General features: G+C 41.2%; 1 protein-coding gene across 5 annotated transcripts in view; it reads left to right on the forward strand.

Moving 5' to 3' along the window:
* The window catches only part of PLD1 (phospholipase D1), a 188,820-nt gene that overhangs the window by 20,046 nt on the left and 143,473 nt on the right, over positions 1 to 25,301 (forward strand). Inside the window, exon 1 of one of the 5 annotated variants that reach the window (XM_032407213.1) lies at positions 16,340 to 16,883. The exons of 2 other annotated variants lie outside the window; for them this stretch is intronic. The gene's annotated coding sequence lies outside the window, so the exon portion shown is untranslated. Of the gene's footprint in view, positions 1 to 16,339; positions 16,884 to 25,301 lie in introns of those variants that run through there. 2 more of the 5 variants (XM_032407208.1, XM_032407209.1) reach the window with 2 other exon arrangements.

Consider the following 25,301-nt stretch of genomic DNA (forward strand, 5'->3'; position numbering starts at 1 on the left):
GTCTTCTTAGGGGTCGGTGTAACAGCAGATAGGGGCAAAGTTACTAAGGTCTTCCAAGAAGTGGACACAGATTCTGGAAAGTGCAGTGAATGTTGCTGCAGTTAGTGAGGTATGAATTGAAGGGTTTCCACTGCGGTGTGGTTTGCATCCTCACTTCCTTTCTGTCCTCTCCTTAAACATCACTTCTCGGAGAGGCCTTCCCTGACCATCTCTCTGAACGAGAGCCCTGTCCTGCTCCATCACTTGCTCTGCTGTTTCTTCTGAGCTCTCTGTTATATGTCTGTCACTGCAGCCTCCCTCCCCACTGCTGTGCTGGCCCCATTAGAGCAAATGTCTTGTTTTGTTTGCTGCCCCTCTCCCCAGAACCATGTCTAGTAGTGTGTCTGGCACGTAGTGCTAATAAAGATTTGTTGCATGCACGAGTGAAGGATCTACCAAAAGTTGTGTGACTGAAGAACCTCCCCAAGGTTCCCACCTCCTAACTCCATTATCTTTGGTGGTTATCATTTCAACATAGAGTTTTGGGGGGACATTTAAACATTTAGGCCAAAGCCAGACCTTTCTCAAGGTGGCAGTCACATGGCTTCATACAAACATCCTCTCGACCTCTCTCTCTCTTTCTCTGCCCCAGCCCAGGAGTCTCAGTGCCCGAGCATATACCATGTGCTCTGCAGCTTTCGGGCTCTTTGAATAAGGTGCCTTTCCTCCCTTGTCTGCCCTTCTGGAGTCTTCCCTGACCACCCATTTTCCCTGCATGCTGAACCACTTCTGTCCCCTCCTTTCATGCACAGCTGTGCTGGTGCCCAGTATACTTTTGTTGTTGGGCCACATAGGCAGCCTCCTCCATGGGTTTGCCAGCTTTTTGAGGACTGTCTGTGTCTGTCTTACTCATTTTTGAATCCTCAGTGCCTAGCAGAGAGTAGGCATTCAGTAGATCCTGGAATGAAGAGATCAAATTCAAATACGCTGTCTTATTAATGGATGCCAACCAACCCCTGTAATGGCCACAGAGAATTTAAGTGCAGACAGATCACTGGACTTGGCAGTTGAAGTATATAAACGGAATTCTAATAAGTGCGAGTGTCTTTGGCAGTGATGTGTTTTTGTAGACGCGGAGAACCACAGCTTAGCAAATGTGTCAAAGCTATTTTGTCTAGGCCCGAGCTGAGTTTCGTCGTCATTTTGACAGTGCTTTCCTGGATCAGTGTTCAGGGGACCTGAGAAGTTTTTTAGAACAATTCAAAGAATGTGTAATAAAAGTTTGTTACTCAGTTCTATTTGTTGCTGCATTGTTTCTGTCTGTTGGTTTTGGTTTTTCTTTGGGGAGTTAATGAGAGACAGGCTATTAGAAAACCAGAGGCAAGCTGTTTGGTTTATTGATGTGCTAACTGAATGAATTCAGCTGTGTGAGTGATCTGGGAATCCTGGGCATGAAGGGAAGGTTCATGCCTGCCACCTCCCTGGCCTTGTCAGCCTGTGGACCTGGCCTGGGTTCTTGGCGGTTGGTAAACGGATAACTCCTATTTCTATCAGCTGTCTCCTCAGTTTACAGGTCCACATATCCTGCCTTTAGTTCTCGCAAAGAGAAAGTGCAGGTGCACTCACAAGCACACGGGATCTTTTTGTTCTTCACGCTGACGGTCATAATAGTTTTTCTAAAAAAGATCTTTTTCTCTCTTTTTTTAATCCAAATTAATTCTTGTATTATCTGAATTTCATTAGATAATCAGAGAAAAGATATTCCATTTTCCCAAATGAGTACCCAGGCACAATGGATTTGCTGCTTCATAGGGGGTATCTGCCCTCATCCTGCATCAGCCTCCCCTGCTTATACTGGAACTGCCATCCTCCCCGCAAAATACACACCACACCATGAGCATTAAACAACATGAACATGAATACCCTACCGTGAACATTAAAAGGGGAAAAATGTCCTTAATTTTATTTCCTGGGTCATGTTGACATCAAATAAATTATAACATATGCAAATATACTTTAGATTCCTTTCCTGGTGCATAAATTCACTTAGGTTAATATTGTGGTTGTGAGGTTTTTCTGGGGTGCTGCATTTTGTACAGTCAGTTCTTGCAGTGTGAGAGAAGGATCAGCCACTTGGAGGCACCCAGGTATTTGTTTAATGGGAAAAAACAACAACAACAAAAAACACCCCAAATGGCAGGAATTGCCAATGCAAAGTAATTTGATCTTAACAAAGAAGGGGAAAAAATACTCAGTGCAGATAGACCATTTCAACATAACTAGTTTGGAAAGTCAGCCTGTGTTGAACACAGATGACCATATTCTAAGGAAGGAAATTCACCAGACAGCCTGATTTATGGTATGGAGTCAGTAAAACCCCAGCCAGGTTCCTGTTAGTGGGTACTTCCTTCCACATAGGCCTGTAGCCTTGGGCATCTTGGAGGGAGGCTAACAGTGGAAAAGCAGAATGAACAGTGAGAATTCAACTGTAAGCTTCCCCAGGGCCAAGACCAAATTTTCTCATTCTCTGTTGTATGCTGGGTGCTTAGCATTCTGCTGGAGATGCGCACTCATAACTGTTTGTTCAGTGAATGGCTGTATGGATGCATTGGTGAATGTACAAGGTGCAAAGAATGGGTGGACAGAGGATGGAAGATTTAAAGCAATGATGACCTACGAATAAAGGGAGTTAATTAGCATGAGACATAACCACAGAGCAATGCGTGTGTTGTATGATATATTTGCTTGGCTAGAACATTTGCTTGAGAGACCAGAATTGGTAGGGAAATTCCCATGTTACCTATTCTAGTCGAAATTTTGTCAGGTTGAGCTTTGTATTATGTATGTGTTATATATGTGTATATATATAGTAGACTTGTTCATTTGCATTTTGAGTATGTAATCAAACATCACAGAAGTTCAAACAACATGAATGCTCAAATTAACAATTTTTATGGTGCCATCCAATATAAATTTATGATTATAATGTTGCTTTGAGGCCTAAGAGATTCTGAAATGCCTTTTGAATTCTTAAATAGTATTTAATTAGGTTAGGTTATTTTTAGGGTTCTTACTTGTTTACCCTATTCTAATTCCTTGAGAATTCAAGGCCCAAGTAAGTGCTTAGGCCACTCAGTTGCTTTACTGACCCCTGGTGCAGGAACAGCAGGTTGGTCTGCCCAGCTGGTTCAGAGCGGCTCCCCCGTGGCTCTAGCATCCTGAATCTTCAGCTTTGCAGCTTCAGAAATCCACTTTCGTGAATTCAGTCAGGGGTCAATGAACCCTACATGTTTGCTAGAAATCAAACTCACTGGGGACCGACGAAGACCAGGATACTATTTTATTTAAGAAGCTACTATTTCCATGTAGTTCAGATGGTTTATTGGTGAGTAAAATATTCTTATACCAGGAAAATGTACCGTGAAACCACATTAAGGTCACAGGGGTCCTTGGAGAGTACAGAGCAAAGGGAGCCTGATGGCCTTAATCAGGAAGCACCATTTCCACCTGGGAAGTTCAAACCCAGAGGCATTTATTGAGCATCTGTTGTATGTAAAGGAAAGGGAGCCGACAGCTGTTGAACCCTTTATGCTGCAAGCCTTGTGCAAGCTTGGTGCTTTTACACACTTGAGTTATATAGGGCTGAAAGAAGCAGCCTCTATCTTTAAGGACATTCTAGACCTGTGCCGTCCAGTTTGATATGGATACGTGTGGCTACAAAGCACTGGAAATGTGGCCAGTCCAAACTGAAAATGTGCTCTAAGTGTAAAATGCACATTGGATTTCAAAGATTGAGTAAAAAAAGAAATGTAAAATAGTTCCTTAATAATTTTTATACGAATCATATGTTGAAATTATGTAGGATTTTTGGATAAATTCAGTTAAATAAAATGTCATTAAATTATTTTCAGTTGTTTTACTTTTTAATGTGGCTGCTAGGAAATTTAAGATGACATGTGGTTCACATTTGTTTCACACTGTGTATCTATCGGACAGTGCTATTATACTGGTCAGGCACATACATGAATTGCTAGAACCTCACGATGGTCATTTAAGTTGGGGTAAACTTTTTGAACGATAATTTGGCAATAGCCCATGATTCAAAAATCTGGATCTCCGAGTTAACTTACTGTCAGACACAGAATGCTGAGGCACACCTACCATTGTGTTGAACTTCTCCTCATTAGTTCCTCTAAAATGTTTATTGTACTGTCAACAGCTGTTTATTGATTAATTATTACGCCAGGCACTGTGCAAGGCATTCTGAGTCCAATACAAAGATAAATCATGGAGAGTTCCAGGTTGGAATATTAGATGATTCTTGGCAAAGGGGGTAGATTCTATAGGTACCCAATAGCTATGATATCAGATACAACTGCATAGACATCTGAAGAGGTACCGATGTAGAGCTTTGGCAGTTCCAGAGGAGTGTGGTCACTGTTTGGTGTGGAGTCTGTGTTTGAGCTGGAACCTGAAGGGTAAGAGGATGTGCATGGGCAGAGATTGGGCAGGTGGAAGGGATGGACTGGGCGGAGGGAACTGTAAGAACAGAAGGTCAGAGGTGAGGCTGGAGGGGCAGTTCACCTGCTTGGAACATGATGTTTGTGCAGAGGGGTATTAAAGGCCTGGACTTGAATAGCAGAAGGCCAGGCTAAAGAATCTGGACTTTTCCCTGTAGTGCTTAAATGCCAGTGAGTGTGTGGTGCTTTAACAATTTCTCAAATACCCAATTAGCAGTCCGTCTAAAATTCTGAATGCCCGGAAGAGTCATGACATCTTTTTTTTTTTTTTCTTGAGAGTGAGGTGACTTAATGCTTAAATTTTTAAAAAGATTTTATTTGTTTATTTAGTTGAGAGAGAGAGTGCAAGTGTGAGTAGGGGCAGAGGGGGAGGGAGAGAGAATCCCAAGCAGACTCCCCACTGAACGTGGAATCTGATCCAGGCTCGATCCCACAACCCTTAGATCATGACCTGAGCTGAAACCAAGAGTCAGACACTTAACTGACTGAGTCACCCAGGAGCCCCAATGCTTAAATATTTTTAAAATAAATTCTTTTGAAATAATTACTTTGAGTCTAGTTTCTTCAAATCCTTCTAATGTTCTATTTATTTTGTTCCGAGTAGCAACTCATTCTCTTTAGGAGTGGGAAATATAAGACCAGAAGGCATGTGTTAAGAGACAGGAGAATAGATTTTTCTCTTCTAGCCAATTTGTCAGGATGGAAAATCATACCAACTCTTTGTCTTGTATTTCCCATTCCATGAAAATAAAGAACATTTTTATAGAAATTATTTTTAAGTGAGGGCAAATAGTACCTAAGAGTCTTAGACCAAATGGGTACACACACTGTCCAAGCACAGAGAATTATAGAGGCCAGAGGGCTGAAGATGCTGGAGAGTGTTACAGTTAGGAGAGTGGACACAGGAGTCAGACATGTAGGTTCAAATCCCAGCTCCACCATCCACCAGCTTTTCTGCTCACTTCTGATATTCCCAGATCGATTTTTACCTCCAGCCCTTGACTGCTACCTTTTTGCTTTCCATCAGTGCCCCGTGTGTTCTGCCTTTCCCCTCTACTCACCTTTTCATCTGTGGTCCATTGTGTTGCCCCTCTCCTCCCTCTGCCTTACTCTCCTGAAAAACCCAGTCCTGGTAAAAAGCAGGGTTATACAGGCATTACTCTGCACTCCTCTCCAAACAGCTGAGCATACCTGGGAAACACACACACACACACACACACACACACACCCCTCTGATGACATTAAGTTGATCACCCCACCCTCTCCAGTGGCACTCAGCACTCTTGGGCAATCCTATCACATTCCCCAGTCAATTCATTCTTTCCCTCTCCCGAGTAACTATTTCACACCTTTGCCTCTTTGCTCAAACCTCTAATAGCTCCTCCTGTCTCTCTGCTAATGATCCTGCTGCTTATTTCACTAGGAAACTGGAAGCAGTCAGAAGAGCAGCACCTTCTCTCCCCGCTGCCAAATCCTCCTGCCTTCACACATAATTCCGTCCCCCAAAGCCCTGCTCTTTGCCGTGGATGAGCTGTGTATGCTCCTGGCTGAAGTCCACCTTACCCACAACCCACCTGGTCTTGTGCTCTTGTCTGTTCAGAACTTGGTTTCTACAGGATTCTCCCACTAGCTTCATCATTGTTCCTCTTTTCACTGGGTCATTTTTACTCTTCAAACATTCTGTAATATCTCTCTTCTTCAAAAATACGCCTTTTAATCCTTTGTCTCTCACCAGCTTTGCCCCACCTCTCTGTTCCTCTTTTTTTTTTTTTTAAGATTTATTTATTTTAGAGAGGGTGGGGGCAGGAGAGGGGCAGAAGGAGAGGGAGAGAGAATCTTAAGCAGACTCCAGGCTGAGTGCGGAGCCTGACACGGGGCTCAGTCCCACAACCCTGAGATCAGGACCTGAGCCGGAACCAAGAGTCGGACGCTTATCTGACTGCGCCACCTAGGCACCCCTCTCTGTTCCTCTTTAAAGCAAAACTCTTTTGAGTGAGTTGTCTGATCTCGCTGCCTCCAATTCCTTACCTTTTACTTTCTCCCCTGCCCAGCATTTTATTATGAACACTTTCAAACATACAGAAAAGTTGAAAGAATTTTAAAGTGAATACCCCTATAACCACCACCTAGACCCTACAATTAATGTTTTGTCTTACTTACTATAACACATATCTTGCCATCTGTCCATCAACACCTCTTATGTTTGGATACATTTTAAACTAAGTTGCAGGCATCCGTACACTCTGTCCTAAACTCTTCAGTGTGCATATTATTAACTGGAGTTTAGTATTTGCTAATAGTTATTTTCTCTTTTGAGGTAAAATTTATATACACTGAAATCACACATCTTAAGTGAACCACTCGGAGGTCTCATGAATGCACACACCACCTCTGCAATCCAAACCCGTATCAAGGTATGGAATATGACCGTCACCACAGGAAGTTCCCTCATGCTCCAGTATGTACTCTTTTTTTAAGTTCTATCACTCAGCATAATATTTTTGAGATTCAGCCATATCCTGTATATTTCATGCCTTTCTATTACTCAGTATCATTCCATTATTAAGTATTCTATTGTTAATTATTATTCCATTGTTTGTACAACAGTTGTTTCTCATTTTCTTGATGGATACCTGAGCTCTTTCCGGTTTCGGCTATTATGAATAAACCTGCCATGAACAAACACAAAAGTCTTTTTGTGGATATGTGTTTTCTTTTCTCTTGACTAAACACTTACGTATGAAACTATTTGGTTATAAGGTAGGTATATGTTTAGTTCTATAAGAAACCTATAAGAAACTGCCAGAACTTTTTCTAAAATGGTTGTATTGTTTTACACTTGAACCAACAGTATATGAGAATTCTGATTGTTCCACATTCTTGCCAGCATTTGATTTTGTCCATTCTGGTGCGTATGTATGTAGTGATATCTCGTTGTGCTTTTTATTTAAATTTCTTTGATAAATATTAACATTAAGCATTTTTTCACGTGCTTATTAATCATTAGTTTATCTTTCTCTGTGAAATGTCCCATTAAATCTTTTGCTGTCTTTTTACTGAACTATAGTCCTTTGTCAGATATATGATTTACATATATTTACATATATTTTCTTCTGGGCTGTGATTTACCTATTCATTTTCTTCATGGTGTCTTTGATGAACAGAAATTTTTAACTTTGATGAAGTCTAATTTTTTTCCCTTTGTGTTTATTGCTTTCTGTGTTATATTTACAGTTTTGGCATTTACATTTAGGGTTATGATCCATCTGAAATTATTTTTTATATATGGTACAAGGTTGGGGTCGAGATTTATTTATTTTTGTCATATAGGAATTTAGTTGTTTTAGCATCAGTTATAGATCCTTCCTTTATTGGATTTTTCTGTTGATTTGTGAAAATTCAAATGCCCATATTAAGTGTGGGTCTGTTCCTGAGCTCTCTGTTCTGTCTCTTTAGTCTCTTTGTTGATTCCATGTCAGTATCACAGGGTCTTGGTTAATGTAGACTTACTAGTCAAAGCCTTAAAGTCAGGGAGTATAAGCCCTCCGACTTTGGTCTTATTTTTTATGATTGCTTTGGCTGTTCTAGGTCATTTGCCTTTCTATACACATTTTAGAATCAGCTTGTCAATTTCTACAGAAAAGTCCAATGAGATGTTTGTGATTAGGATTGTTGAATCTATTGGATCAGTTTGCGGAAAACTGACATCTTATCGATATTTAGTTCTTTAATCCATGAACATGATATATCCACTTATTTAGGTTTTTAATTTCTCTCAACAATGTCTTGTAGTCACATTCTTATTTGAGCTCACTCCATTTAGGTTTTTGTGCCCACTTCCCCTGAAACACTCTTGTCTCATCACCAGTGACCTCCATATTGCTCTATCCAGTGGCAAGTTCAGTCTTCCTCTTTCTTCATTTCTCAGATGCCTTTGACATAATTGATCACTCTATACTTGAAGCATTTTATTCCCTTGGCTTCTGTCTCATGCTTTCCTGCTTTTCTTCCCATCTTCCCATCTGCTCTTTTTTGGCCTCCTTTGCTATATCCTTCTCTTCTTCCTAACATTTAGATGTTAGAGGGCCCTGAGCCTCAGTTCTTAGCCTTCTGTGCCTTATCCATTCTCAGTAGGTCAAATGGCATAAATATGTTGTTTAAAGCGAACTGACTCCCAATTTTATATCTCCATTCAGAATCCTGGCCTTACATAGCCAAACCCCAGACTTATATATACAACGTCCTACTGATCCTCATTTGGGTATCTAAAAGGTGTATCAGGGACTCAGCTGGTTAAGCATCTGACTCTTGGGATTTTGGCTCAGGTCGTGATCTCAGGGTCATGGGATCGAGCCCTGTGTCAGGCTCCGTGCTCAGCGCAGAGTCTGCTTGAGATTCTCTCTCTCCCTCTCCTTCTCCTCATCCCTCCACTTGCATGTGCTCTCTCTCTCTCAATAAATAAATAAAATTTTGGGGGCGCCTGGGTGGCTCAGTCGTTAAGCGCCTGCCTTCGGCTCAGGTCATGGTCCCAGGGTCCTGGGATCGAGCCCCACATCGGGCTCCCTGCCAGACGGGAAGCCTACTTCTCCCTCTCCCACTCCCCGTGCTTGTGTTCCCTCTCTCGCTGTGTCTCTCTCTGTCAAATAAATAAATAAAATCTTAAAAAAAATAAAATCTTTAAAAAAATAAAAAGTATATCAAACTTAATCCATGCAAAATGGAGCTCTTGATTTGCCTCTTAAACACACTGCTCCTCCTTACTCTCCACCACCCACTGCGTTCCCAGCTCAGTAATTGGACTTTTCTCCCTATTGCTTATATGCCAATCTTAGAGTTCTCCTTGACACTTCTTCTTCTTTTACATCCCACACAGAAGACCGACAACCCACATCAGAATATTCTCTTGGCTCTATCTTCACAATATACCTTAGATCTCTCTACACAGCCATCATTCCAGTCAAAGCCACCAACATCTCCCACCTGGTTTACTGCAGGATTCTCCTAAGTAATCTGCTTTCTCTTGGTCTTTTCGTTAGCCACACAACTGGAGTAATGTTTTAAAATGTCACAGCATTCCAATCCCCTGGTTAAAATCTTTCGGGGTTTTCCATTATATTTCGGGGGGAAAACTGTGCAATGGTTTGCAGACTTTATATGATCAGACCTCCCTGTTTGCTGTCTGACTTCATTCTTTTCTGTTGCTCTCTCATAGCGCTCTGCCTGCACTGACTTTCTGTTGTTCGTGAACACTCCAAGCTTGTTTTGACCTCAGGGCCTCTGCTGTTTCTGTTTCTTCTGCCTGGGACCTTTTCCCCAGATAATTACATGGCTTGTTACCTTACTCCATTCAGGTCTCTGCTTAAGTGTCATCTCCCCAGAGAGGCTTTTTCTGCCTACCCTACCTCAGGAGTGTGCTGCCTACCTGATGATCGCTCTCCAGTCCCTTACTCTGCTTTGGTTTTCTTCTTACTAGCACTTAGCATTATCTGGTGTGATATTTATTTGTTGGTAGTCGATCTGTCCTAATAGAATACAAGTTTCCCGAGGATAGGGAATTTCTGCTTGGAATCACTAAATGCTGTTAACAGTGCATGTCACATACTAGGTGCTCAATAATGTAGAATGGAGGACTCTGGGCAAGTTAACCTTGCTGGCCCCATTTTCTTCATCTGAGAAATGGGGAAAATAATGGTATCTATCTCATAGGGCAGATGTGAATGTCAAATAAAATATTGGGTATAGTGAGATAGTGTGGTGATAGTGTTGGCTGTTATTATAATTACTATTTAATAATATAAATTATTTAAGTCTCATAATCAGCAAATAGATATGAATGCTATATAAGGTAAAATTAATTTGCCTGGTGTATGCTTCTACAATGGTTAATTTTAGAGGTATAACTTATGATCTGCTGTTATTGATAACTTAGTTGGAGGAAATAGATAAAACTACATGAAAAGTTAAATGCCATAGGATATTTAAATAACCAATCCAGACAACAATGGAAACATCATCAGGCATGATTAGTTGTCTAATGCATTTGCTGCTGATTGTTCTAGGTGTGATAAATAAAAACATTTTTTTTTTTTCTAAATCTGGATGATCTGAGAAGGCTTTGTGGAGGATATGGGTTTGGGTTGCCCCAGGAAAAGCTGGGGAGGATTTTAATCTTTTACTGGTTGGGAAGGAGAAAGGCATCACAGGTGGGGCAATGACATAAACCCGAAGCCGGGGAAGAACTAGGGGGTGTGAAAAATTGACTAAACCTTTGTGACTGGTAGAAGAAGTATAATGAGGAAGCTGTTTGAGAGCAATGTAAAGAAAACAGGGTAGGAACAAAAGCAGGTGGCTTCAGGCGACAGGAATTGCCGGGGCACAGGAATCCTTCCAGCTACTTAGGTTAGGCAAGCAAGGCAAGAAGTGCTTCTGGGTGGTTAGGAAAGAAGTTCATCACAGGCTTGTTGCTGCCAGGTTCAGTCCCTTCTTCCCCTCCCCCACCTCCCCCCAGCGCAGGGCAGGTGGCCAGGGTGTTACCCTTCACAGCACATGCAGTAGATGGCTGTGCTGAGTCCGTGTGTCCAACATGTCCACGTGTCCACAGAGAGGCAGCAGCAGGAGGGCTCCATTCTGTTCCCAGGGCCTGGAAACCAATTTTGAACTTCCGTTTTTACCCACAGGAATTCCCCATTCTAATTCCCATTCTAATGTGAGTAGAAGGCAAGTGACCATTTTTACTATGGCTCCTTATTATGGAAAGAAAGAAAAGGGAACTTAGAAATTAAAGGCCCATTAATAAACATAATAATTTATGTTTTAACACGAATGTTAAGAAATACTCAACTTGTTTTTCAGAAGACCATGTTATGTCAGTCATATAAAGCCACATTGTAAAAAGGAAATGCATGCATTATATGAGAAGGTGCCAAGGATTCTGTGAATTGATCAGGTTATAAAAAAAATAAAGATAGGTTATTTAGTCAACCATGAGATAAAATCTGTTTTAATGATATAATTTTGTGTAAATTTGCAGTAACCTAAAAGGGTGTCTGTCCTTCCACCTTAACTTTCTTCTTATTACCAAGTTACAAAATGTTGTTACCTTTTGGGGGGTTAGAATATAGTTTAGAAGCAATTTGTAGCAGTTAAGAAAATGACCTTGTAAAAGCAGCAAAATAAATAAAATATAGATCTGAGCCATGACAGATGTTGCAGAATAGAGAATGGATGTGAAGACAATAAGCCATGTTGTTACTAATGCAGCCCTGGCAGCACGCGTCACAGATTAAATAATGAACGCCAGTTAGCGGGTACAGCGAGGAGAGAACAGAGAGTGCATTGTTTCAGCTTGTCTATCTAATTTCAAACTAATTGCTTAAGTACAGGCTTCTGTTCTGGTTATAGCCAAAGGAAAATTAAACAGTTGAAATATTGTAAATTTTGTAACTCACCCTGGATCACCAATGAGAACCAAATGAAAGAGCTTTGAGCAAAGGATCCAAATAAATTGTTAGCCTTGGCTGGAGATGGAAGCTTGGAAAGAAGCAGGATCCACTCATTGGGCTCTGCACTCACGATTCCTTCCTCTCCAGGTCAGGTTCTAGCTGATTTGATAAAAGGGCTAGACTTCACACGCTCTTCTGTGCTCGCGACTGCAGCCCCATAGAGCGAGGAGGGCAGACGCCACGTCCTCTCACCCCCACCCCCCAGGAGAGGTGTCTTCCCGGGTTGTGGCCTCTCTGAAGTTTCACACCGTTGGGGTTGACTTTTCCTACTCTGGATCTTTGTGATGAGCTAATGAGCTGATACATGTGAAAGCACTTTGTTGACACAAATGAAGGGATGATGTATTTTTATATACTATTTTTAGGGTGTGCAGTTGGTGGAGGAAAGAACACAAGTCAGAGTGCCTGGGTTTGAATACTGGATCATCTCATACTGGGTCCCCCCTTTTCTGAATTTCCTTTTAAAACTATCTTTCTGTGGTTTTTTCTTTTCCCCCTTAAATCAGATAGATGTTCTTTACTTTTTTTTTTTAAAGATTTATTTATTGATTTTACAGGGAAAGAGAGTGTGTGCGTGTGAGCAGGGGGAGGGTCCGAGGGAGAGAATCTTAAGCAGACTCCCCGCTGAGCCAGGAGGCTGCCACAGTGGGACTTGATCTCATGACCCTGAGATCATGACCTGAGCTGAAATCAAGAGTTGGATGCTTAACGGACTGAGCCACCCAGGCGCCCCCAGATGTTCTTTACTTTTGTGTGTGCACCGTTGGGTGCCTTTGGCATTCTAGTGAAGTTAATGAATTCCTTTTCAAATAATGTTTAATGCATAAACTTAAATGCCTAAACTTAAATGCATAAAATTAGAATGCATAGGATTACAAAGTAAACCAATTATACTGATATACAGTTATCCATATACCAAAAAATGTGTAATACTATAATATATATCCTTTATTAATGCATTACGTATCAAGAACTGGTGGCAGGTGTAGTAACTACTATAATTTTGAAGTAGTGATGAGTGGAAAAGATACTTTGAGGTATTTGCAATAGCTGTAACATGATATGAAGATATCTTTGATTTCTACTGTGACAAGTCACAGGTATGGCTACTTTTGCTGTGGATTGTTGCATACATTTGTAATGGAAGGGAATGCTCAATTTCAGTTGGAGGTTAGTAAAAATTAAAACGAAATTTTTCCCCACCCCTGTCTTGAATTCTGTCCGAGATCCTCAGAAACTCCTTGCCTTAAAACTTCAGCCTTGGGGTGCCTGGGTGGCTCAGTTGGTTGAGCGTATAACTCTTGATTTCGGCGCAGGTCTTGATCTCAGGGTCCTGGGCTCCAGCGCCCTGTAGGGCTCCTCACAGGGAGCCTGCTTCAGGATTTTCTCTCCCTTTGCCCCTCCCCCCACTTGCTCATTCTCTCTCTCTCTCTAAAATAAATAATAAGTCTAAAAAAAAACCAACAACCCAAACTTCAGCCTTTACTCTTATGCCGTGTGCTCTCCAGGGCAAACCCACTTGTGCCCTGTTGCTGTCCGCCAGCTGCAGTCCTTCATCCTTTCTGTGCAGTGTCTGCTAGCTGTGTGCCTTCTGTACGGGCTGGGAGCTGGAGCGCCAGACCTGTGGCTCCTGCACGCCCCCCCCCCGGCTGGCCTGCGGGACCTCCCGCTCTGCCTCCAAAGTCCAGCTCCTGGGCTTGGCTATGCCATCCCTCTTCCTCCCGCCAGCCTGCTCCTCCTCCCGTGTTCCCAGCTCTGTGGGTGGCCTCAACAACCCCCATGTGGCTCAGGCCCCGAACCTAGCTTCCACAGGAGAACTAGCGAGCATCCCTGCTGCCTACATGACCGCCCCAGCCTCCTCCGTAACACTTGGGGAAGTGTAAGCTTGTACATTTGAAAGCACTGGTCTGCCCTGCCCTTTACCTGGAATGTCTTCTTAATTTCTACTCACTCTACAAGGCCTGGCTCCTTACTTAGCTTTCCAACACGCACATCTGGCCACTTTCCGGTTTAAACTCTCTGGATGCCTCTTTGCCTCTGTGAAATTGACATCAGAGGGCTCTGGCCTCCCTTGCAGCGTTTTCTTCTGCTCCCTGTGGTCCCTCCAGTGGCCCATTCCCCATTTCCAAACTCTTTGCCTTGGAAGGCTGAGTGGGTGTGCCCTCTGCCTGGGGATCCCTTACCTGCCATGTAGTCTTCTGGTCTCAGTTCTGCGGCTGCTTTGGCTGCGAAGCCTTTCCCACTCTGCACCATCATGAGGACTGTCTACGGAGCAGTTCTCCTCTCCCATCTGCCCCTCCCTTGCGTCTGACCAGAGTCTGGCAGGGTTTTCCAGGTGGTATGCACTCGGGAGGACGGAATTATTAAAGTACATGGTTAGGAGCACATACATCAGAGCCAAACTGCTTGCGTTCTCATCCCAGCTCCACCGCTAGCTCTTTGGCAAGTACTGACCCTTTAGGGGCCTCAGTTTTCCCATCTGTAAAATGTATAAGACAGTAGTGAGATTTAAATGAGTTACTACTTGTGAAGCAGTTTAGAACCATGTCCACCATTTAAGCTCTTGTAGCTGCTATTATTATTAGTTTTAGTTTCAGTAGTGTGACTTGGGTTTATTTAAAAGTCACATCCTGCTATACTTTTTTTTTCTCTGGAGTTTATTACTCTAGTGTAATTTGAAACCCAGTATTTAACTATTCTTCATCTCCATCGAGGTTGATATTGTACATTGATTATTGGCAGAAATAATTTATATGAGACAGAAAGAAATACTTGTGACAGAGAGGCAGGAACAATCTTAGGGATACAGCTTTTTAATAGAGTGATGGACACTGTCCCATCAGTACTTAGCTAGTTGAGTTGGGGGTTTATCCATATTTCTTCCATTTCAGAGATGATGTTGACCTTGCAGGCATTTTTCTCACAGCTTTTTTGAGTAAAGGAGTGATGAACACTACTTATCAGAGGATTTTTTTGGGAATGTAAATCATTGTATATGTTTGCAAACCAGATCCACCTAAAAGAGGTGGTTTTTAGTGTAATTATTTTTTTTTGCATGAGTGCTTTCATATCCTTAAGAAATATTCTGCGCTTGTGGGGGGAAAAAACTTTCCATGACCCTTACCACACATTGTATGTGACATTAATGTACTCTTATAACTGATCCTTTTCTGCTTTTTTGTTTTCCTTCCGGCAGGAGAGTTGTATTTCCCCTGAGGTTTAACTGTTCTAGCCTTTTCTCGGTTTTGCCACCAGGTGGGGTTCTGGCTCCTTTTTAAGGCAAGGGCCTCTTAAACCTCGTTTTCTCACTGAGGTGACTGTCTCAACCTCGTCGTTCTAAAGTGACTCCATGAGATAACGCTGAGCCCTGACCTGGGAGTAGGTGGGGAGGCAGGTGGGGCATGTGTGAGATCTCAAGGAGTCCCCAGGTTTTTCATGCCTGATCTTGTTACGCTTATATGCTAATGGCTTAAGTTTCACAGGTTTTGAGTAACTTGATTTTGCCAGCAATACATGTAAATCTTGTTTGGCAGCAAGTGAGTCGAGTTTTCCTTGAATATTTGGTCCAATCTTTTGGCTTAGAAGAAACAACAGAGTCAGGTAATCTTGACCATTATGTTAAATAGGTCTTCTTTAAATAAAGTAGAAATCATGGAAGCAAGCCATGACAATTAAAACTGTCCTTGGAGTTGAAAACTAGGGGCAAACTGTGTATGGTACTGTGAACACGTTACATTAAAAATCAGAGCGTGGATTTTCATTATTTCTTGAGCAATGTGCTGGGACATTATGGACTGTTTTAAGATCTAAATGCCTCAAGGAAATTATCAACTGCATATTTCTAGAATGAGAAATAAAATTTAAATTTCTTAGTTTGAAACCATGGAGAGTCATATTCAGTTCCATTTTAAACTATTAAAAACTATAATACTACCAAAAAATCTTTTATCTTATAAATATAACCAAAATGTAGATGGTGAAACTGAATTATGAGTGGTTTTTAGATTTACAGACACCAAGTCAGAATCGTAAGTTAGAAGGATCCTCGGGTGGTAGATACACTTGTGGTGAACATAGCATGCTGTATAGAAATATTGAATCACTATGCTATACACTTCTAACATACTGTATAGAAATATTGAATCACTATGCTATACACTTCTAACTAATGTAACATTGTGCGTTAACTATACTCAAAAAAACTTAGAAGGTTCTTTAAAAAATATTCCTTTTGAACTTAAGTTGATTTTTAGACTTTAGAAATTAATGAGATTTTAGGCTTAATTAAGGCTATTTCCCCCCCCACCCCCCCACAATCTGAAAACAGTATGTGCCTTTGATTCTCTCAGAAATAGTAACTTCATGTGTCCCTCTTATGTAAAGTGAAATTGCAGTGCTGTATCACCACCACTTAACCACTTGGGCAACATTGTAAAATTCATTTCATGGCTCTCATGGGGGTGGTGGGGGGGGAGACTGTATTCCTTCTATTAAAATGAATGAGTCACTTTCATATGGTATCTAAGGAGTGAGAGAGGAGTGAGGGTTCTCTTGAAGTTTGTGTGTTATGGTTTTCTTAGGCAGCAAGTTCAAAAATGAAGCCTGAAGCCTTTGCTCAATTGTGTCTGCTGCCCAGTGTCTATTTAACATATGGGGAGTGGTTTCAAGTTCATTACTAAAGCTTATAGGCTAAAGTGCTTTGTGGGCTTGGCTAAGACTTAAGTTGCCAAGTTGGGAACAAACTGCTTTCCTTGTGCATGTGGATTCCCTGGGTAGTCCCATTTCCTCCCCTCTGGGCTATCAGCTGCTTTGGAGATTAGTTTCATAGTAAAGATTCTTTCTGTAGAGCAGTATGAAGCGACTACTTTCACAGGGGCACCAGGTTAGTAAATCACATTTTGAACTTTCTGCTGCGCGTGTCAGATTTTCTTTCTGTACTCCTGGGCGATATGACACTCTGCATAACATTTGTGCCGTTGCTGTGTTCTTTTAGAAAATAATGTGAGTTCCTTGATCCTGGGGAGTGCTTGGAGGTTAGGATTCTCCATATAATATATGCATTGTTTGACAATTATATTAAAGGCACATGGAAGCTAGGATGAAATGGCATATGTGTGTTGGATTTGTAGTCTAGAGATTTGTACTCTTTTGTAAGCATTTTCAGTTCCTTTTTCCAAAATTCCTTTCTTTGTGTCCTCCCATTAAATCTTCTGGGCATAACTGTGATTTTATACATGGTTGGTGGTAGCTTTTTGAACCTTAGGTAGCCGAGTGTTGCCGGTCCAGCTAGCGGCGTTGTACCTTACACCCGTGTGCGTGATGGCCTGATACACGGTTTTCCCTTGGGCCTACTTCTCATAGTTACAGTGAACCAGGATATCGTTGTAATGTTCTCTTTGAAAAGTCTGGCATTTTTCTAGAATGCCTCATAAAATACCCGAATAACTATCGATGTGGGCACTGTGTACAGGTGGATCAAGCTAGACTGAACCCCTCCCTTATTTGTCACTGTTTTTCTTCTTACGTAATTCCTCGGAATCCGAGACTACTTTTGGAGTAAATCTGACTAACAGTGGAGTGTGCCTTGTAAAACATGGAAGTATTGCTAAAATGAAATTCAGTGAATAACATGAAGTGCCAAGAGAGTATCTTCTTTAATTTCATTAGAGACCTAGAGAGCAGTTTTACCTTTATTAATTTGTCGCCAAAGCAACCCAGCATGAACTTGTTCTGCAAGAGTAGTTAAATTGGATGATGTTTGGAAGTTTGTAACGCTCTATGAAATATTCTTCTTTTTATGTTAAGTATGCTTTAGTTTGAGGTAATGTACTTGTATTTTTTAAATAATGCAGATAGGCTTCTGTTATTGCTGCTTTATTATTGCCCCTTTTGCCCCCCACTGGGAAATACAATGTATTAGAAAGGATCTGTTCTTCCATGTTAAAAAAAAAATAAAATTGAGGAAAAAGAGAGACAAAAAGGAACTTTCAAAAAATCTTCGAGGACCTCAGTTCCTGAAGGATTGCAGTTTCCGTATCTGCTGAGGCTGAAGTTGTAAAGTTAGGACTGCATGCCATTTCAGGATTACAAAATTGACTGTACTTTATACCCTGAGACACAATGGTCCAGTTATATTATTGCCCCTGCCTCTGCAGATCTTTTTTTAACAGCAAATCCACTAGGTCATTTTAGCTTTAAAAAAAAAAAAAAAAAAGGCAAAGACTGCTATAACTTGCTTAATATATGCTCTCACTCCATATTTGTACCATTACACTATTATTATTAAATTCTCTTAATTTAAAATTTAAAGGAAGGCTTTTGTCAATGTGATTGTAGTTGTCCCGTGATTTTAAAGAACAATGTTAAGACTATTTTACTTATTAATTATTTGTGCTTAATTGGCACAGATAAGAGTCTGAAAAAGCTCACATAAAACTCATTTTAGTCTGGAGATCTGTTTCTGTATTCCCAAGGGCTTCACAGCCTTTCAACGAGAGAGGAGAACCAAACAAAATACCACTGAGTAGAAGCACAAATAAACAAATGTGGCTAAGTATAGAATAAGAGGGGGAAACTCCCTAAAAGCCAGATTTTAGGGTTTTCCTAAAGAATATTCATTAAAATAGTTTCCTTCAAACATGGGGAGGAAAAAAAAGACCATAGAGTAGGGTGTTCAGATTCTGGAATTTGAGGATAAAATATCTAAGCAAATCTTATTCCTGACTCCAGGTTTGGAACATGTGCTGTAATTCTTGTTCTCATGTTGCTGGGCTGGTTTAGTTTTGTTACGTCTCTGCCTTTTGCCTGACATCAAGTAGAGACGGGTATTTTTCTCATTCCATACCATCTAATTTTAAGTGAAGCTTTGAGCTGATTACTTTTTATCAAACATGGCTTCTTGCTGGTATTCAGAGTCCTCTCCATGTCTCCTAAATCGCAGATGGCTTATGAACCTAGCTGGTGATGCAGAAGCATGTGATCCTTATTTTCTTTTACAAGGATTCAGAGCTTCGAGGTCAGAGACAAATCCTTAGGCAAACGGTGTCAGTATGAATTGGCCCACACCCCAAACATCAGGAGAACTCACTGGCCGTGGAAGATAGGCACTAGGAGGAAAGAAATGAACCTGTAGGCGTAAATGTGATATTGGAAGTAGGTTTTCTGACTGCGGAACCTCGATAAATCCATTCATGGCCCCGATGGCTCTTATTCCACCCTCTGGTCTGGATCTTCGCAGTGCCCGTTTGGGGAGGTGTTGGCTCTTGGTCGCAATTTCGGACCTTGTAGGATTCACAGAAAGGCTCCAGGGTTTTCACACCTAACCCCTGGGTTCTTTTTTTTTTTTTAAGATTTTATTTATTTATTTGTCAAAGAGAGAGAGCACAAGCAGGGGGAGCAGCAGGCAGAGGGAGAAGCAGGCTCTCCGCTAACCGGCTGAGCCACCCAGGTGCCCTGTAACCCCTGGGTCCTTGCTTAGCCCTGCTCACTGAAGGGGCTGATGTGCAAGAGTCTCATGCTGGTGTATCAGAAAGTGTGTGTGTGGGTGGGGGTGGATTGTGGTGCCCCCCACCCCGGACACTCACTGTTTCACGGTGACTGTAAATACTAACTTCCCAGACAGATTGCAAAGCCTGAGGACAGACTTTACTCCTGAGGCTGATCTGACCACAGACCTCTCCAGTTCCCCCTTTCATTCTGAAAAATCCGACCAAGTTTTACGTTCTGGCATTTCTGGCGGGAGTGGTTATAATAGTCATAGCAGGAGTAGGAGAGGTGGCGGTAGTAATAACAGATCAACAACAACAGCTAATACTAAAACCATTTCCTAAGGGCAGTCCCTGTCCTAAGCCTCTTAGGTACTCCTCACAACAACCCTAAGAGGCCAGTTGTCCTTCTCCTCATTTTACGGTCGAGGAAACTGTGCTGGGAGGGTTATGCACTTTATCCCAAGTCGTGGAAGGTAGCAGTAGCAGTGTTGTGCCTCAGAGGAGTGCTCTGGTGGGGGAAAAAAAATTAGTATGAGAAGTGGATGTTCTTGGGAAATATAATCCAATATTTTTTATTAATGAGAAACAACCATATAAACTCTGATATCTGTGCTGCTCTTCCTACTCAAAGATGCTTCTGTTGACTTACTGTCAGCCAGTAAGGCATGTCCTTGTGTTCTTTTTCTACTGGGTGGGAGGGGAGCTTGTACCCTGCTTTCTCACCTGTTCTGCTCGTGGCCAATGGCGAGGGATAGAGTTTGCCCGTGGTCACTGAACGAGATCAATGGTGACCAGTCCACATGGAGAATAAGCCCAGAGCACTGAAAACTGCCTTTTAACTATGTACTTAAGCTAACCTTGGAACTTCTGAGACTTTTAAAGCCTAAAATAATAAAACCACTAAGGCTAGGAACTTGGATCTTCTGATTGTTTCACTTTGATTTGGCCTATATGAGTGTCCTCTTTATTCCTGTCTCCCCTCCTATGATTTCCTGCTGATAATGAAAGCTCTGGTTATTTTGTTAGTCCTGAAGGCTTTCTGAGGCTTAGTAGAAAGCCAAGACTATGAGACGTGGATTTCCTTTAAAAATGTAAATGTGCATTTGAAAATGTTGGGCAAATAACTTTACTCTAGCTTTTGCTAAAACTTAAACATGTGACAAATAAGTTTGGCATCTTTAACAATATTTAAAAACATAGCCCATAGATTAAGGAACTAAGTTTAAAAAGAAGAAAAGGAAAGAAAAGAAATCAAACCATTAATATTCTGATCTTTGGGTGGGGAAGAACTTTCTCTTTCTAAAACCAATAGAAGAAATCACAAAAGGAATAGGGTAGTAGATTGGAGTTTTCCAGGTAGGAGGAGTGTAAAAGCTCTAAGTATAAAAATACTCACTTATTATCATGAAAGGTTGGAAATACTCAAAACATACAGTAGAAGAAAAGTGCATGATGAACTTATGTAACTAGGACAATTTTGCAACTATATTAAAAAGATCGTAATAGGAAGTGGTGATGATAGATCTTTAACTTGAAACACTCCAAGTCAAACTATTTGTGCATCACATAGTTGGCCATGTTTAAAATATACCTATCTTTGTGTGTGTTATGCTTAGGGAGAGCAGAAATGATGGTCACCTTAAGGTAATAGGGGCTTAGGGATTATTTTGAAGGTGGGAATTTCTGGTAGTTTATATTTTCTTTTCTCTATATACTTTTCCACATACTAATTTTTAAAAAATGATTATATTTGGAAAAAAACTATTATGGAGAGAAAAAAATGAGAACAAGATGTACCAAAGTTTAATTGTAGGTTAACGTCACCCATAATCCATTTAAGGTGGTGGCTTTAATAATAATTTTAATTTTCCTCAAATAGTTTGCAAATCTAAGGTTTCCTTTAAGAAGAATTTTTTTTTATAATAAAAATGAAAATAGATTAGGGATGACAGGTTAGATTTGAGGTGAGATCAATTTTTATAAAGGACGGGATAATTTCACTTTGGAGAACAATTGTTTTTGCTATGTTTATGCATTGTTATAGGAAGTTGCCCTTTGATTTTATCTGTCAGGTTTAAAATTTTAGTCACTGGTTTAGCCAATCCAATGTTAAGGTAGATAGTTTATTTCATAAGGGATGTGGGAAGAAGCTCACTTAAATACTTGGACATCAGTCTAGGAAAGACACTCTCGTGGATTTCCAGTGTGTCTCATTAACACTTTCCTTGCTGTAAAAGCAGCTGATACTATTTAGAAAGGACAAGTCACATTGTGAGATGATCCTTAGAAGAGATGATTCATCTGGAATAATGAAGATGGAAGCGAATCTTAGAGGAGTTGACTTCATTGTCCCCCCTCCTCATTTTACAGTTGAAGAATGATTGAGTCCCCAAGGCCACAAGGTTCTGGTCGACTCGGAGTCTTTTGGGCCTTTTGAGGTCTTTTGATTCCCCAATTGCTGTTATACTCCATTGTACTCCATTCTGTACACTTAAAAGCATTTTAGTATTGATGAATGAAACTAATATTTCCATTTTTTTCTGTCTTGGTAAAAATCAAAAGCTAATACCGTTCACCACTTACCTAATGACATTTGAGAAAGAGGCTGAAGGCCCATTACTGCTTCCAAAGAAAATTCTCCAACTTCACAGGCATGGTCTTTATTCTCATCATTGTTTGAACATTTTGTTCTTGGGTAAGGCTTATTTAATGCACATCTGGTTTTCATGTTTATTCTGGAAGACCGCCGCCACGTGGAGTGACCAGAGATCACTTGATACTGAGCCCTGGAAACTGTCTTCTCACAGCTTTATTATATTGTATAATTTATATATCACAAAGTTAACCCCTTAGAAGTGTACAATCCAATGGTTTTTAGTGTATTTACAGAGTTATGTAACCATCATTATAATGTTATTTTAGAACATTTTCATCACTCTAAGAAGAAGCCTTGTACTCACTCCCTTGTCCCCATTTTTCCTCCTTTAGCCCAACGTAACCCATGTTCTACCTTCTGTCTCTCTAGAGTTGCCCACGCAGGACATTTCATATGAATAGAATCATACCTTATGTGAGAAAGCTGGGAATTTTAATTTGATGCTCAAGGACCACTTAGGTGAACGTGACCTGGTCACTGTAAGGGCCCTTTCTTATCAATAGTGTCCTAAAGTATGAGATTGAGACAAAATGAGCTCAGTGTTGTCACCTGCTTATTAGATTAAGTGACTCCTTTGTGCTTTCTGGAGTCCCTGTATTTAAGATTCAAATTAAAATATCTGGTATTCAAATTTTAAAACTATATGGGAGTACATACCCATTAATATGAGATTGTTGCAGACTATGTTGCAAAATTGTTAGGTTAGACCACTGCTTATTAATTGGGACCTTGAGTGAATCACTTGACTTCACTAAGACTTAATTTTCTTATCTATAAAATGGGAATTAAAATATAAGTACTTACCTTGTAGGGTTCTTGTTAGAAGTAAATGAAATAATATATATAAAAGGCCTACCGTAGCATTTGATGCCTCATAGGTGTTAAGTGAATGTTAGCTATTGTTATTAGTGTCATTTATAATAAACTACAGAATGTTATTTTACTTTGTTTTTTAATGACTTTATCTATACCCTCCTAAGGATTTGAGTAGGCTTTGCAAGAGGATTTGCCTACCATTAAACACACACAGAGGAGTAAAACAAAACCAGGGATACTCGGGTTAGTAGAAAGATAATATCAGAAGAAAGTGTAAAAACAACAGTAATGATAGCTAAGATTTAGGTAGCAGGTTTTCAGTGGATATTTCAGTAACATCTTTCCTAGTGAGTGGAGAGAATAAATGTCAGATCAGAAATGGGCAGAGACAATCCGAGAGAGCCCCCCACTGGGGGGATACCTTCGATGGTCTCTAGTCTACCTTCCTACCCCATGCAGGAGACCTTGCCATAGATGACAGCTTGGTGTGGTGTTGGAACTCACAGCGTTAAGGTGAGCGCACCGTCTCACAATGTGTATAGCGACTATTGATTAAGCACGTCCCATGAGCTAAGCTAGAATTAAGAGTCCAATCTGACTCCAAAACCATATAATTATTGTGTAAACGCCCTGCTCAAGGCAACCAGTTTCCTCGTTAATAGTTCTTTTTTAGAATGCTCTCATACATAATGAACTGAAATGCGTACTCTCGTAGGTTCTCCTCCTCCCGATTTTCACAGTACCGGCTACATGGAGAAGCAGGAACCTAATCAGACAGTCCCCTGATATCTGAAGACAATCATCATTCTCTTGCTCAAACATGGGGTTATTTTTTATTGTTCTTTAGATTATATAGCTTAACACACTGCAACTTTTCTTTTTTCCTGGAATGAGTTCCTTTCGAGTATGCACAGCGAACTCTGAATCAGTCTTCAAGATTCCTTTCCAAAGTGCCTTTCCAGCAGTAACCTTCCCTAGGCCCCAGACTGAGCACTTCCTCCTCTAGGCTCCTACGACACTTCTCATCACACTCTGAGAGTCAGCTCTTAAAAGTCTGTCTCCACCCCTGGGCTGTGAGCACCTGTCAGAGAGCTGTTGACCTTTGTGCTCCTAAACTCCGTATGTGCGCTGGACATGGGGTAACTGCTCAGTACAGTGGAAGAGAGAATTTTGATTTTACATCCTATGGATTCCTAACTATATCTGATTTTACAGAGCTATCAGTTATAAATGTCTTTGGACAAAAGATGTGCAGGTAAACCTTGATTAACTGAGGGCTGAAGTAGAAAACTAAAAAGCTGTAGCCTGTGGCTTCTCTTGGACCAAAAGTAGCATCATTTTGGGAAGCCGACTGAAGGTTGGTTTCAGTTGGTTACTGCACCGTTCATTCGATTGGTTACTGTGCCGTTCATTTTCACTCGGCGAAGTTATCCTCTGACTGCCTGATGTAAGCGAGGTGCTTGCTTGTGTCTTGGACAAGACTGATACCCACCCATACCTTTGCTCACAGAGATTTAGATAAAATGATTATGACATTGACAATGTGGTTGAATCACAAAGTTCACAGGAAGCTTCATACCGGTATTCACGTAAATGCTGATAAGAAGATACAGTCCAAAGTCATAATTCTGTTTTAATTTGGGATTGTAGCAGTTTTTCATAGAGTATGGAGTTTTTCCTTAAAGCATGGATAGAGGGTTAACGTAAGAAAAAATATATAACTGGGGCAATAAGGGGAGCTGGCCTGCATCTGGAAGAAAGGAAGAAAGGCTCTCACCAAGGGTTTGCTGTAATTCAGAAAACTGGTGTGCGTCTTGAGTGAATTCAGTAGGCCCTAGCTAGGACAGTGTACATGTAGTGGGAGAAGTGCTGGTGGGATCCAGTCTCAGGAGTTGTGGAGTGCCTGCTTTGAGAGCTAGACTTCATACTTCACTGTGTGGACCCTGGGGCTCTGTCTCTTGCCACATGAGTCTGAATTTACCAGTCCTCTCTATCCAAACTGAGTCTTCATCTCCCACATGAGTTGTTATGATACCAGGCACCCCAGTGCATCCATCTTCTCTGTTAGCTTTTTGGCCACTTTTGTACTAGCTTTTCCCTAGAAAAAAGCCCACCTGGTGGAGGCCTAGGGTGCCATCACTGCTCCGAGTGGTCCCCAGACGTCTGGCCTAGGCCTGGAGGAGGAAGACCAAGGCAGAGAATGCTAGAGTTGAAGTGGACACAGAGTGCAGCCATGAGACCAACAAGGGGGCTTTTCTGGAGAGGTCGATGTGGTACCATCAAGGCGCTGACGGCACACTTCCTGTTTTAGGAAGCTTTCCTCTTCCCAGGGCCCTTTCCG

This window comes from Phoca vitulina, unplaced genomic scaffold (assembly GCF_004348235.1).
Source record: "Phoca vitulina isolate PV1807 unplaced genomic scaffold, GSC_HSeal_1.0 scaffold8, whole genome shotgun sequence".
Lineage (NCBI taxonomy): Eukaryota > Metazoa > Chordata > Mammalia > Carnivora > Phocidae > Phoca > Phoca vitulina.